At 37.5% G+C, this 16420-nt stretch overlaps 1 pseudogene; it reads left to right on the top strand.

Annotated features, from left to right (window-relative positions):
- Positions 1 to 2222: 2222 nt before the first annotated feature.
- Positions 2223 to 13564, top strand: LOC129073197 (zinc finger protein ZPR1-like; annotated as a pseudogene).
- The last annotated feature ends 2856 nt before the right edge of the window (positions 13565 to 16420 follow it).

Genomic DNA, 16420 nt, shown 5'->3' with positions numbered 1-16420 from the left:
TGGCTTATTTCATTTAGCATAATATTCTCCAGTTCCACCCATGATGTCACAAAAGGAAGGAGTTTCTTTCTTTCCTTCTTTCTTTCTTTCTTCCTTTCTTATTTCTAATGCAGACTGATTTTATTTATTTATTTTTTAAATGTCAAGATCCATTATAAAATATTAAAAATTTAAATTCATTATAAAGTCTCAGCAATTAAAACAACATGGCACAAGCACAGAAATAACCAAGAAGATCACTGAAATAAAATGAACATTATAGAAACAAACATAAATATCTGTCTAACAATGTAATATATGATTAAGTTCATATGTCAAATCAATGGGGAAAATAAGGCTTGTTAAACAAACAACGTGCATAGACCACTATTACTTGAGATAAGACAAATATAGAGCCCTATTTCACACATTATACAAGAAATATTTGGGTGACTTAAAAGTCAATATGTAAAATCTAAGGAGTTTTAGGAGAAAATACAAAGTAATATTTTTCTTACACTGCAGTAACATATTCAAACCCAGAAGCTATAAAGTAAAATATTGACAATATGATTATATTAAACATTTAAGACTATATAGTAAAATACAGATAAAAGAAAAGTTAAAGGACAAGTAATAGAATAGGAAAGTATTTGCAACACATCTAAAAAAGGGTTAAGAGTTTTTTGGTGTTTTTTAAGGAAAAAATATTGTACAAACCTTTAATCAACAAATGGATAAAGAATACCAAAAAGCCATTTAAAGCTTTTTAAAAATAATAGAAATAGGCAAGAAATATACAAAAACAGGTTTAGTTTCCATAAATAATACAGTAACAATTAAAATAACACATCATTGTCCCAATCATATTAATAATTATTAAAAATATTGGTAATATCAAGTATTGGTGACTGTGAAAGGAACTGGCTATTCATAGACTCTTTTTCCTCATCTTCTTAAAACAGTCCCTTTAGCATATCTTGCAATGCTGGTTTGGTGGAGGTGTGTTCTTTTAGCCTTCTTTTGTCTGGGAAACTCCTTATTTTGCCTTCCATTTTAATTGAGAGCCTTGCTGGGTAGAGCAGTCTTGGTTGCAGGCCTTTGCTTTTCATGACTTAGAATATTTCTTGCCATTCCTTTCTGGCTTGTAGTGTTTATGTTGAGAAGTCAGCTGCTAGCTGTATTAGGTCTCCCTTATATGTTACTACCTGTTTCTCCCTTGCTACCTTTAGGATTCTCTGTTTGTCTTTGCTATTTGTCATTTTCATGATGATGTGTCTTGGAGTGGGCTTCACTGGGTTCTTCTTGAATGGAACTGTCTGTGCCTCCTGGACTTGTGTGACTTTTTCTCTCCTCAAATTAGGCAAGTTTTCCATCATCACTCTTTCAGACAGATTCTCTATCCCTTGCTCCTCTTCTTTTCCTTCTGGTATCCCTACTATATGGATATTATTATGTTTCAGTTTATCCTGCATTTCCCTCAGCACTTCTTCATTCTGTTTGAGTCTTTTTTATTTTCTTGCTTTTTCTGGGAGCTTTTTTCTCCCTTGTCCTCCAGCTCACTGATTTGTTCCTCTGCTTCATCCAGCCTGCTTTTGATTCCTTCTACTTTATTCAGAAATTATATTCTTCATTTCCTCTTGCCTCTTGTTGATAGTTTCTATGTTCTTTTTCATGCTGATATAATTTGCAGTTAGTTCCACATAGTTTCCCTGTAGTTTTTTTGTAATTCTCTCTGAGCTCACTGAGCTCATTGAGCTTCCTTAGAACTGTTGTTTGGAATGAATATGTGATAGTTTACTTGCCTCTGTTTCATTTAGTTCTCCTTCTGGGGATTCTTCATTTCCCTTTAATTGGGGGATGTTTCTTTTTTTTTTCCCTCATTATTTGTGAGACCCTTCTTTTTTACTTCTACTTCTTAAGTTGATTTGTCTTGATTTCCTGACTTTTTGGTGTGAACTTCTATGGTGGGAGACAACTATTTTTTTTTCTGGATCTTCCTCTGATGATGTCAGATGTTGTCCCTGTCTGACCTTAGGCAGTCTCTTTGAGACTTCCAGGAATCTACTGTCTGTGGCTGTCCCCTTCTGTTGTTAATCTATTCACTCTACACTTAGCAGTCAGGCTTTAGTACCCCTGGGCCAGGGTAGAGTCCCTCCTTGGGTGGGGGCAGGGCTATTTTGTCCTCTCATGCTGCTGCCACTCAGGGGTGTGGTCTGCTTGAGCAAGATAGCTGTTGCTGTATGCAGGATGAATCAGCGCTGGGATCCCGCTGGCTATTCTCTCAGTTCTCTCCACAAAGCCTCTTTCCTCAGTCTCTTCTCCGGTGTCTCTATCCCACTCTGTCCCCACTTTTGCTGGAGAACAGGGTAAGTTTCTGCAAATAAAAATGTATGTGTTTGCCCTTTAAAAGGCTCTTTGTGTATCCAGCCATCCCTCTCTGGCAGAGAGCAACCCTGAGACTTTTTTAGCTGGTTGTTATTTGTGTACTTTTTGAGCTCTGTTGCTGTACACTGGAGATCCCTGCTTATAGTTTAGGTCTCACTCTTCTCAGGAGGATCTAACTGTCTGTTTCAATATTCATCTTTTGTTGCTGTCCATGGGCATTCTGTCTGCTTTCTTGAATCTCTATCACATTCCCTACCAGTTATATTGTGCTAAAGCTGATTCTTCTGTCTGTTGGAGGTTATAAGGCTTCTCTCTTGCTATTGTTCAGCTGTTTGTTCCAAGTGATTTCTCCACAATTTAGTTGTAATTCCAGATTGGTCCTGGGAGGAGATCAGTGTAACTTCCATTCACTCCTCTGCTATCTTCATTTTTTCCTAAAATTTATTTTGTGATCATATATTTAATACTTCAATTTTTATAAATTTGTTGATACTTATGGTCAAATACATATCATGTTTAAAAATTATGAATTCTGAAATTATTATATGCAGTATCTTGTGAAAGGGCATAAATCAATTATGTTGATTGAATTTTCCAAGTTGTTCAAAATATCCTATCATTTTACCTTATTGTTTTGTCAATTAGTAGACTATGGTGTCAAAAAGTGCCCTACTATTATTGTTATCTGTTACTTTCAATTCTTTCAGTATTGCTTTGTGCATTTTGGAGCTTTTGTTATGTATTCTGTCAGAGTCTCCAGGATAAAATAAAGGTGCCAAATGCCACCTGATGTTAAAGTTTTATCTATATTCCTGAGCATCATCAGAGACACATAATTGAAAAACAACATTGTTCTCTAATGACCACCACACAGCTTGAGTTGAGACCTGTGATAATTTTATACAACTGAGGAACCATGACATTAGGTTAGAGATTCCAGGGCATAGCCCAATGGTCTCTGCTTATTGAAAGGAGAGAGGATGTTTAGACCAGAAGTTAGGTACACTGACTCTGGGGCCAGCCCACTCAGGTTTGAATCCTCTGCAATTTACTAGCTATGTGACAATACCAGCAAGTTACTTGCTATTGTTTCTTATTCCCCTTATTTAGCAGATGGTGATTAAAATAACTTAAGAAGTTACAAAGTTCATAGATTTGTATACATAGCACTCTCAGACCAGTACCTGACATAAAGTAAGTACTACATATGCATTTGCTGTTATAATTTCTTGTTTTCTTATTCCCATCTGTCTATGCTTCAGAAAGAAGAGGGTGGTTGATTCTGCTGGTCTTTGCTGTGTTGTCAGAACCCATCTACTCTTTTTTCAGATGTGATTTTGCTTGTATCCACTGCAGTGTCTGGGCAAGGAAGGTCTTTTGGAAAGAAGTTTTGCCCTGTTTCTGCTGCTCTCTATGCTGTGTTTTCTGAATTCTCAGTGGGCAGTAGGGGCAGTGGCTCTCAGTAGACCCCATAAGAGAGCTTCTGTCCAATCCCCTTATAGCTTCTCCACAGGGCTGTTTATTGGGGTAGCAGATGTTGCATTCTCACAGAAGGAAATCTGAAGTGCCTCAGATCATGCTTAACAACTGACTTTGGACCAGATGTGGAAGAAATCGGATTCCAGAAGTGAAACCAACCAGGTCCCTCTACTGCTATACTGCATATTTTAAGTGATTAGAAAAAAAGTCAACAATTTAAGTATCCAAAATGTCTGATAAGCCTCTGCAATAGGCTAGGACAAAATAAAACTGAGATTCATCCAGACACATCTAGCTTAAAAAAATATCTCAGTGTGGTTTTCAAAAGATCTTGTTCTTGACATAAAGCAGGATTTTGTAAACTAATTCCCCCCTCCCCCATTTAAAGACCTTAGGTCAACTTTGTGTGGTTTTAATTCCTTTTTCCTGGGATCCATCCAAGATTATGCAAGGACCATGGGATTATTTTATGTCCATGAACCTTTGACTCCATCTTGCCCCTATGTCCTTCACCATTCTTCCAAGTGGGCTGCATAACATAGCACAGCCCCTCTCACTCACCCCAAATGGATGTTTGACCAAGGTTAGTTATACTTTCAACCACTGTAGTTTCACAATCCATAGTGCCATGACCTCTCATACAGTACTCCCCATGCTCTTTCCCTAAAAGTCCCCTGATACACTCTGGGTGCTCAGCAAATATGAAACCACAAACAGAATTGAAGTTCACAGATGCGGTGAGCTCAAAGGGTATTTCCTCAATGTGCATTCTTTTCTGAGAACTTCATTGATTGTTCTCCTGAGGCTGACTGTGGAAAAATACCCTAAAATCACCCTATTTTTATAGACCCAAAACCCAATTTAGGGGAAATTAGATTTATTAGAGTTGAGATAATCCAGGTCAGATGTCCTGCAATTGAAAGTTCTCTGGGAAAGCTCTAAAGTTGTAGAGAAAAACAATATATTTTAGAAGGGAAATGACAACTGGGTCACCTGGGTTCCCATGGCAGAGTCCATAAAATTAACTACTGAGAGCTCTGTGCTGGGTGACTCTGAGGCCTGCAACCAGAATGCTTATATTTAATTACAATTATTTTTAAAATAATGCATACACATGATTAAAATCAAATGCCACCACCGTCACACACACAAAATGGTTCAAAAATTATATATATAATATATATATATACGCACACACACACTCATATATGTATATATATTTCTTTTTCATCTCACTCTCTCTGAAAACAAACTTAGTTTCTGCTGATTGCCATAAAATGAGTCCCCCTTTCTTCTATTATCTGGAAGAAATTGTGTAAAATTGGTGTCACCTCTTTTTTAAACTTTCTTAGAATTTTCCAGTGAAACCATCCGGGCCTGGAAAATTTTTTTAAAAAAGGTTTTAATTATAAAGTTAATTTGTTTTACAGAGGTAATCTATTTAATTTTGAGTGAATTTTGGTAATTTATGTTTTTAGGGAGTTGGCCCATTTCTTTTAAGTTACCATAAAAGTTTTCATAATATTCCCATATTATTCTTTTAATGTCTGCAGGGTCTATAGTAATATCCTTTTTTTCATTCCTAATATTGGTAACTGTGTTTTCTCTTCTTTAATCTCTGTCAGTGTTTCTAGAGGTTTATCTTTTTAAATAATCAGTTTTTTATTTTAATTATGTGTTCTGTTTTAAATTGTATTGGTTTCTGCTCTTACCTTTTTTATTTTCTTCTTCTACTTGTGTTAGGGTTTTTGTTTTTTTTTTCTTAAGTCTTTCTAGATTTCTTAGCCTGAAGGCCTTCTGAGCTAGTAATGGGTAAGAGCGTGAAGTTACTTGAGGTGCAAAGAAAAAGCAGAAGAGGCAGTTAAAATTACTATGCAGTGATATTCTTTAAATGAATGTAAATTATTATTTATTGGTCATAGTAACCCCCTAGTGCAGGACTTCTTTTTTTGTATTTTATTAATTACATATTATATTTTTTTGCATTACATAGTAGTCACCTTATATCCCGTTTCCCCCAGCAATCACACAGTGTTGTACAGGTCTATGAGTACTTTTTCCTTTTTGTTCTATCTCTCTGCAACTTAACCTCTCCCATCCCCAACTGTCATCTGCTCTCTATCTATGAGTCTGTCTCCATTTTCCTTGTTAGTACAGTTTGTTCATTAGATTCCACATATGAGTGAAATCATAATGTATTTTTCTTTCTCCATCTGGCTTAGTTCACTTAGCGTAGTGTTCTCCAGGTCCATCCATATTGTTGCAAGGGGTAATTTTTTTTTTTTTTATAGCCACGAGGTATTCCATAGTTGTCTTATCCTCTCATCTACTGATGGACACTTGGTCTGCTTCCATATCTTGGTGATTGAAAATAACACTGACGTGAACAGAAGGGTACTTAAGTTCTTTTGATTTAGTGTTTTGAGTTCTTTTGGATAAAGTCCCAGAAGTGGGATCACTGGATCAAAAGGCAGGTCCATTTTTAATTTTTTTGAGGTATCCCCATTCTACTTTCCACAGTGGCTGCACCATCTGCATTCCCACCAACAGTGTAAAAGTGTTCCCCTTCCTCCACATTTTTGCCAGCAGCTGCTGTTTGTTGATTTATTGTTGACAGCCATTCTGATAGGCATGAGATAGTATCTCATTGTGGTTTTTAGTTGTATTTCTCTTATAATTAGTGATGTTGAGCATCTTTTCGTGTGACTATTGGCCACCTGTATGTCCTCTTTGGAAAAGTGTCTATTTAGGCCCTTTGCCAATTTTCAACTGGGTTGTCTGTTTTTTGGTGTTGAGTTTTGTAATTACTTTATAAATTTTGGATATTAACCACTTATCAGATGAATCAATGAATATGTTCTCCCATTCTATAGGTTGTCTTTTCATTGTCTTCCTTTGCTGTGTAAAAATGTATTAATTTGATGTAGTCCCATTTGTTTATTTTTTTCTTTTGTTTCTCTCGCCTGGGGAGTTATATCCAATAAAAAAATTGCTACAAATAATGTCTGAGATTTTGCAGCCTATGTTTTCTTCTAGGATTTTATAGTTTCAGGTCTAACATTTAAGTCTTTGATCCATTTTGAATTTATTCTTGTGTGTGTAAGAAGGTGGTCTAGTTTCATTTTTCTGCATGTGTCTGTCCAATTTTCCCAACACCATGTATTGAGTAAACTCTCCTTAGCCCATTGTATGTGTTTACTTACTCTTAATATAAAAGTGTAGGTTTATTTCTGGGTTCTCTATTCTGTTCCATTGATCTATGCATGTGTTTTTATGCCAGTACCATGCTGATTTGATTGCTATGGCCTTGTAGTATAGTTTGATATTAGGTAGTGTGGTTCCCCCAACTTTGTTCTTCTGTCTCAGGATTGCAGTTGCTAGGTGGAGCTTTTGTGGTTCCATAAGATTTTTTGAAATATTTTTCCAGATCTGTGAAATATGCTATTGGAATTTTGATAGGAATTGCATTGAATATATAGATTGGTCTGGGCAGTATGTGCATTTTAATGATGCTAATTCTTCCTATCCGTGAACATGATATGTGCTTCCACTTATGTGCTTCTTCATTTTTTTCGTCCATGTCATGATTGTCTATGTACATGTCTCTTACAACCTTGTTTTACAACCATGTCTCACAACCTAAGATTATTCCCAGGTATTTTATTAGTTTTGAAGCAATGGGGAATGAGATTGTTTTCTTATTTTCCTTTTCTGTTAGTTTGTTATTGGCTTATAAAAATGCAACTGATTTATGTATATTAACTTTGTATTCTTCTACTTTGCTCAATTCATTGAATTGTTCTAGTTGTTTCTTGGTGTAATCTTTGGGATTCTTTATGTACAATATCATGTCATCTGTGAGAAAAGACAGTTTACTATTTCCTTTCAAATTTAGATGCCTTTTGTTTCCTCTTCTTACATGATTGCTGTAGTTAGGGCTTCCAGTACTATGTTAGATAAGAGAGGAGAAAATGGATATCCCTGTCTTGTTCTTGATCTTAAGGGCAACACTTGTTGTTTTTGCCTATTGAGTATGATGATGGCAGCAGGTTTGTCATATGGCCTTTGTGATGTTTAGGTATGTTACCTCTATTCCCATTTTGCTGAGAGTTTTTATCATAAATGGGTGCTGGATTTTATCAAATGCTCTTTCTACATCTATTGATAGAATTATGTGGATCTTATTCTTCATTTTGTTTACATGATGAATCACATTAAGTAATTTGCAAATGGTATACCAACCTTGCAGTCCCAGAATAAATCCCACTTGATTATGATGTATGATCTTTCTGAAGCATTACTGTATTTGGTTTGCAGTATTTTGTTGAGGATTTTAACATCTATGTCCATCAGAGATATTGACCTTTACTTTTCTTTCTTTGTATTGTCTTTATCTGGTTTTGGAATTAGGATAATGTTGGCTTCATAAAATGAGTTTGCAAGCTTTCCTTCCTCTTGAATTTTATGAAATAGTTTGAGAAGCAGAGGTGTTAATTCATCTTGTAATGCTTGGTAAAATTCACCTCTGGAGCCATTTGGTCCAGGGTTTTTGTTTGTTGAGAGTTTTTTGATTACTGTTTCAGTTTCACTTGGTGTAATCTGTCTATTAAGATTCTCTGATTCTTTCTGATTTAGTTTTAAAAGATAGGATACCTCAAGGAATTTATCCATTTTGTTCAGGTTTTCCAGTTTGTTGGCATATAATTGTTCATAATATTTTCTCATAATCTTTTGTATTTTTTTTTTTTGGTGTCAGTTATTTCTCCTCTTTCACTTCTAATTTTATTTATTTGGGTTCTTTTTTTTAATGAATCTGCTTAAAGATTTGTTATTCTTGTTTATCTTTTCAAAGAAAAAGCTTTTGGATTCATTGATCTTTTGTATCATTTTTTAGACTCTATTTTGTTTATTTCTGTTCTGATCTTTATTATTTTCTTCCTTCTATTTATTTTTAGGCTTTGTTTGTTGTTCTTTTTCAAGTTCCTTTAAATGTGAAGTTAGAATGTTTATTTGAGCTTTTGCTTTTTCTTTCTTTTCTTTCCTTTTTTTCCTTTCAGGTAAGGCTGTAATGCTATGAATTTCCCTCTAAGGAATGTTTTCCCTGCATCCTACAGATTTTCAATTGTTGCTTTCTCATTTTCATTAGTTTCAAGGTATTTTTGATGTATTCCTTGATCTTGTTATTGATGTTATATTATAACATGTTTAATAACATGTTATTTAGCTTCCATATCTTCACATATTTTTCAGTGTTCTTGTGATTGATATCCAGTTTCATAGCAATGTGGTTAGAGAAGATGCTTGACATGGTTTCAATATTCTTAAATTTATTAAAACTTGTTTTGTGTCCTAACATGTGGTCTGTCTTAGAAAATGTTCCATGTGCACTTGAAAAGTAGGTATATTCTGCTGTTTTGGGGTGAAATGCTCTGAAGAAATCAATTAAATCCATTTGATCTAGTGTGTAATTTAAGGCTGCTGTCTCCTTGTTGTTTTTCTGTCTGAAAGGTCTAAATATTGAAGTCAAAAGGGTGTTAAAATATCCAAATATAATTGTATATCTGTCAATGTCTCCCTCTATGTTCATCAAGATTTGCCCTACATATTTAAGTAATTCTATGTTGGGTATATAAATGTTTACTAGGGTTATATCCACTTGTTGGATTGTTCCCTTTATCATTATGTAGTGTCCTTCTTTGTCTCTTACTAAAGCCTTTGTTTTAAAGTCTTTTTTCAGATATAAATACTGGTATCCCAGCTTTTCCCCCCCTTTCCTTTTGCATGAAATACCTTTTTTCCATTCCTTTACTTTTAGTTTGTCTCTATCTTTCTGTCTGATGTGGGTCTCTTGGAGGGAGCATAGATATGGGTCTTGTTTTCTTATCTATTCAGCTACCCTCTGTCTTTTAGTTGGAACATTTAAGGCATTTACATTTAAGATGATTGTTGATAGATAAGTATTTAGTACCAATTTATTGTTAAGACTCTTTCCTCTGTTTCTTTTTTTTCTTTCTTTCTCTTTTTATTCTTCTTAGAGAAAGCTCTTTGAAATTTGTTGCAGTGTTAGTTTGGTGTTAATAAACTCCTTTAGCTTTTTCTTGCTTTGGAAGCTCCTTATTTCTCCTTCAGATTTAAATGATAGCCTTGCTGAGTAAAGTAGCCTTGGTTGTAGGTCCTTGTTTTTCATCACCTTGAATATTTCACACCACTCCCTTCTGGTCTGAAATGTTTCTTTTGAGTAATCAGATGACATTATAATTGGTGTTTCCTTGTAGGTAACTATCTGGTTTTCTCTTGTGGCTTTTAGGATTCTCTCCTTGTCTTTAAGCCTTGTCATTTTGGGGTCCAAACTGATTGGGTTTCTCTGAGCTTCCTGGACTTGTGTGTCTTTTTTGTTTATTTTATTAGGGAAGTTTTCAGTCATTATTTCTTCAAATAGATTCTCAAACCCTTGCTTATTCTCTTCTCCTGGTATTCTCATGATGCAGATATTGTTACACTTCATGTTCTCTAAAATATGTCCTAAGTTCTCTTCATTTTTTAAAAATTCTTTTTTCTTTTCACTGCTCTTCGGGGGTGTTTTTTTCAACCTTGTCTTCCGAATCACTGATTTGCTCCTTTGCTTCATCTAACCTACAGTTTATCCCTTTTAGTGTATTATTTACTTCAGATATTGCATTCTTTATTCCTGACTGGTCCTTTTTTTAGTGGAACCTAACCAACAATACAAAGATGCAAGGAAAATAAGACCAGAAACACTGAAAGGAAAAGAAACCAACAGAGACAAGAGGGAAGGAGGGGGGGCGGGGAAAAGGAAGGGAAGGGGAAAGTCAAGGAACATATAGCAAGGACTCATGGACAAAACCAAAGGGGAAGAGCTGAGGGAGGGAAAGAGGGAGGCGGCAAGGGAAAGTGGTGGGGAGTAGGCAGAGACAAATGTATTTGAAAAAATAAATTAAAATAAAATTATAAATAAATAAATAAATAAATAAATAAAATACTACCATCTTAGAGATAAAATAATCCTTGCAAATTCCTCCAGGAAAGCTTCCTTTGACATGATTGTTGATCTAAAGTAAGTGACATGAGCAAAAAGTCAACTTTCCCCCATATCATGGTGCTAAGATAACTGACCAGGTGATCATGTGTACACATTACATGCCACTTCTCCCACCCCACTGTAATTGGAAGGGTTCATTTGTGTCTGAGGAGATCTAATTGTTCTTGACTTATTATGAAATAAAAGGAAAAAATTTAAGAGCAAAAAATAAAAATAAAAAATAAAACAAAGGCCACACATTTCTGGATCAATACAGCAGTTCAAGTGAGAAAATATTTTCAATCAACACTCCTCCTCCCACCAGGCATATGAATGTATACTTAATATATAAAAAGTTGCATTTTAAATGTATATGTCCATACTAACTGAGTTTGGACATATACACACCCCATAAAACATACTTCTCAAAATAAAAATTCCCTTCAGTTTTGGTCAGAGAGCCAACTGGAAATCCATTTGGACTCTCTTAGAAAGAGCTAAGGAGGAGAGTTGATATTCACAGCTATCATTAGTGTTCTATAGTGCCAAGTTCTATGCTCAATTCCTTGAATGGATTACCACCTGATTATTGTACAGAAAAGGAAGAAAAGAGGAAAATACTTCTAAGTGCCTGTTCATCATTTATTTCCCTGCTCATCTACCAAAAAAAAAAAAATATATATATATATTGTTCAGCATAGTAATGAAGCCAGTGGACTCTCTAGCAACTTTGAAGCCAAAGGTGACTACATGCCCTGAACTGGGGGTTTCAGTATAGGCTTTGACTCCCAGGTCAGGTGATGCTTTCTTTGTTTCTTTCCTTCTGTTTTCCTGGAATGCAGACATGAGGTTGGAGGGGTGTTGCTTACTACAAACATAGAGCAGTAAACAAGAGAACAAAGATCTCACTTAAGGGTGGTAGCATGGAAAGAGAGGAGCCTGGGATACAGATGACATTGAAATCAACTGTGCCAGCTTAAACAGCTGTTTCAAGACTTTCATTTGTATGAGAAAATCTTTAATTGTTTAAGACATTCAGTTGTGCTTATGCTACATGAATTTGAGCACAACTCTAATGAAGAAGTAACTTGCAAAGTTTTCACATATTGGTCATGATACACTTGATCTCCAAGTCAGGATGGATATTGCTCATTAACTGGTTTATTCCAGGTTCTTCTTAGCTCCTGATTTTCAATATTGACTTTATAATTGAGACCCAATGAACTGATTTTGACCTCACATTCTGCCTCTTTCTTTTCCTGGCCACCTCAGGTAGCAAATGATCTTCTGTATGCCCCTTGGCCTCTGGGATGTGGGACTCAGACAAAGCAAGCTGGACAGATATGCCCTTTTAAAATTTTTTATTAAAAAAATTACAGTTTACTTTCAATATTTTAAGCTCCAGCTCTAATTCAGCACCTTATCACCACTGGCCCTTTAATCTTTCTATTAGATATCTGTTTCTGCTAAGCCACGTCTCTCATCCCCCTTCACAAAACGTCCTTCAAAAATTATCATGCTAATTACCAAATCAAATAATAAGTGTTTAGTTTGACTTAAGAATCCTGTATTATAAAGAGGGAAGGTGATGATAGCAGAAACCCTGAGGACAGGACAGGCTGGGAGCACATTGCAAGCAGGAGAACATCCCTACCCTCCTTCCTCATTTTTCTCCTTTGCACCTCACCTCCATCAAGTCCTCCTTTCTTTCTTCTGCCTTTGGTTAATACTAGTCTTACCACATCACTGGCAGCTGCTTTGGCAAATAATAGTAGTAATAATAATAATAATAATAATAATAATAAATTAACAAAGGCCACTAAAGCCCTGGCTTGAGTCCTCTGTTCACCTTCATCTACCCAGGGCTGCCCAGAACTTCCATGGTGTTCTGTGAATGAAGCCCATGTGCTGGGAGCAGTGGTGAGCCAGTCTGCTATAGGCAAAGACCAGAACCCCTTTCTAGAGCTAAAGTACCATGAACCAGAGCACAGAAAGAGATGCTGGGGTTCCAGGCAGAGGCACCAGAAGAGAAGCCAGAAGAGGAGGATCTTAGAAATGCAGTACTACAGTTCAACACAAATGTACAGAATGGAATGCTCCAGCTCAGACCAACATGAAGCTAGTTCAAATCCCTCACCTCAAGGAGGTTATTATTATGGACACCAACTGTGAGTACTGTGGCCATTGGACCAACGAGGTAAAGTCTGGAGGGGCAGTAGATCCCTTGGGCACTAGGATCAGTCTTCATATCACAGATCCCTCAGATATGACCGGAGACCTGCTCAAGTCTGAGACATGCAGTGTGGAAATCCCAGAACTGGAATTTGAACTAGGAATGTCTGTCCTCCAGGGCAAGTTTACCACACTAGAGAGGCTGCTGAAAGACATCTGGGAACTGGTGACCAAGAACCCTTTCACACTGGGTGACAGTTCCAATCCTGGCCAGATGAACAAACTGCAGGAGTTTAGCCGGGAACTGGACAAGATCATCAATGAAAAATGAAGGCCCACTTTATTATGAATGATCCAACAGGAAATAGCCACTTGCAGAATGTATATGCACCTAAAGATGATCCCGAGATGAAGGTGGAATATTACGAGTGCACGTTTGAACAAAATGAGGAACTAAGGCTCAATGACATGAGGACCAAAGGCTATGAGACAAGCCTGGCCCCATAGCAGTAGCAGTGGATGGTTTCCTGGCCAACCTCCAGCACTACTCAGACCATAGGGTTATTTGTTACTGTTTGAAAAGGCTGTGAGTGCCCTCCCTACCAGGCTTTGCTCATGTGGAAGGACACCTGGTCTGAATCAGAGATGCTAGCACACTTTCTAAACATCTACTCTGAAGCCTGGGATATTATGGTTAAAATGCAAAGTGCTCAGACCCAGGGATGGGGCACTTGATTTCATCTTTGCATACACAATCCTAAAAAACTCCTGGTAATTCCTGCTGAGTACTCAAGGAAGGAATTAATGAGCAAATAAGCAACTGTTGGGAAATGCCTGGCCTGGTTTCAGGAGCTGTAAACCTGCCAACAGGATGGAGGGCCACAAAGCTAGAAATAATCAGGAGGCCTTGGAGAAACAGGCTCCTGAGGCTACTTGACCTGCTCCCCTGGGCAGGGACACAGCCCCTGCCCCTCCGCTTTGCCTTGTGAGGGTCAATGGCCAATGACGGGTAAGACCTCTCAGGGGAGGGGCAACCTAAGACAGGCCTTGGCCAATATGGGCAGCAGATAAGAAATTGAGAACACAGAGAAGGGGCAAAGAGGCCCCCACACTTCTCAGCTTGGCTTGGACACAGCTAGAGTTCTCATTACAGCTGGAAAGCAGTCTCCTTATCTCTTGGTGGTTCCCTCCCCCTGCCTGGCTGGCAGTGCAGGAAAAACAGCCCTAGATCAGATCTGGCGGTTGCCAGGGTAATCAGGCCTAAAAGTAAATTCTTTAGAGTGTTCTCTGTTCCTCCCTCATATCTCTGGTCAGCTCATGCTGTGAAGGACCTTCACATTATTTACACCCCTTGCCCTTTATCATTAAGGCGCTTGCCCTTGTTTTCATTCTCTTTTGTTTAGACTAGTCTTCTCTCGGACCCATGTAAATCAGTAAACTCCTGCCACTTGTTTTCTTAAAGGTATCTGTTTTCTGTAAAACTTAACAAACTAATGTAATGTGTATATGTATGCATTCTTGTTGTCTAGCCCAATGATAAGTTTTTCAATAAAAGCCTTGAAACAAAGGACAACGGGGTCTTTCCCACTAGGGGGATGTGCCACAGTCTTCTCTAGTAGGAGGGAAGCATCCGTCTGCTCTCCTGGCAAATAGAAAAGTGTTTGTAGCATTTTGTGTTTATTCCCCTTCATCTGTGATGACCCCAGGACGGGGCTCTAAGGGTTTCAGAGGCCTGCTCCCATCTCAGCTGGCCCCAGAGGGGCCAGAGTTTCCCTCAGGATTCCCTCAGGTTTCCCTCAGGTTTCCCTCAGGTTTCAGGTAGTGCTGTGCTCTCTGTCACGCTCCACTGCCATGGCATGCCCCTGTAGCCCCTTTGCGGTGTGAGAAGCAACTTATGTGCAATTAGCCCTGGCACCCCTGCAGAGATTTAGTTCCTTGTATTTGCTTTCTCCTGGCTACCATGATCTGATGTCCAATAGAGACCCCATCCTTAACTGTTCCTCAGTTAGAACTTGGTCATCCCACTCTTCCCCTGCCTGTTCTTCCTCGGGGCTCATGACCAATATTATACCCATCTTTAGCCTCCATATTTCATCATTAGAAGTGATAAATTTTCCCTTACTCTTCCTTCTCTCTTTCTTCCTTCTTATCCCCCTTTTCACAAATCTATCTTTCCCCAGGCTTTGCCTCCCTGGACTGTCCACTGCTTCTCTGTGGTGTTATGCACATTTTTATATGATGTGTATTTGAATCCCTCAAGATGTGGGCCTGCCTCCCTCCCTCTCCAAGTTCATTCTCCATTACTCCTCTAGTCCACTTTATTTTCAAGGTCCCTCCTGAAAGCTCTATTTTCCACTCATCCTACCCTAGTTTCATGCTAAAGTCAATTACTTCCTTCTTAAGTCCTAAAGACTTCTCCCGCTAATAGCTCCTTTCATTTTTTTTTTTTTTTACCTGATTGTGCATTGTATTATGCAAACATCTTTTCTTAACTGCCTTCTGGGCAGGACCATCTCTGAATCTGGTCTGAATCAAGGCCGCTCATTTTATATTGCATGTACTCAAGAAGGAATGCACAAGTGAATGAATGAACAAATGAACAATATCCCAGAGCTAGAAGCAATCTCAGAGCTTACTAAATCCAGCCCCAAGCATACACACCCAATTTCAAAGGTGAGGAAGACCCCAAGAGAAAGAAAAAGGTCTCAAGGTCCCACTTCTTTCTCATGGCAGTGTTAGCATCAGATGACAGCTGAGCTGTGACCAAACAAATGTCAGACTTGGAGCTATAAAACAAGATGACATTTGGAATTACAGCTCTAATCTCTCATGTTTGATACTAAACAATTAAAGAAGCTTATATTGAATAAGGTATCATCCGATGAGGGTGTTCTGCCAGGAACTTCAGGTGAACTATCTAGTTTGATACTCACAACAATCCTACAATTTAGGAATATTTTTGTCCCCACTTTTTTAGATGACCCTGAGTCTTAGACTAAGCAACTTTCCCAAGTCATGTACTTGTTAAATATTTGAGAAAGATTTGAACCTGCACAGTCACATGAGAAACCACACTCTGAGCCAACGTATTAAGTCAATCAAACTTTCTGGACCTCAATTTTACCATCTGTAAAATAGTCAATGTAGTAGGATATACTTATGGCATACAACATATATGAGAAAGCTACAGAGTCTGCAGCATTCTCTGTCATTCAGTTAAGACTTCAGAGATCTGAATGTTGATCTTACATCTCCACATCTACAAAGTAAGGAGTTTCACAAGACAGTGTTTAAGGTTTTTCTCTTTACTACTTTCTGGGCATCCTTATGCTGAGTCTTCTGGTTGGGATCTGCTAATAGCCA

Source organism: Pteronotus mesoamericanus, unplaced genomic scaffold (assembly GCF_021234165.1).
Source record: "Pteronotus mesoamericanus isolate MK-2021 breed Mesoamerican mustached bat unplaced genomic scaffold, CSHL_Meso_final contig_35, whole genome shotgun sequence".
Lineage (NCBI taxonomy): Eukaryota > Metazoa > Chordata > Mammalia > Chiroptera > Mormoopidae > Pteronotus > Pteronotus mesoamericanus.
The sequence above is the reverse complement of the archived record's forward strand: the minus strand, read 5'-3'. Positions and strand labels throughout refer to the sequence as shown.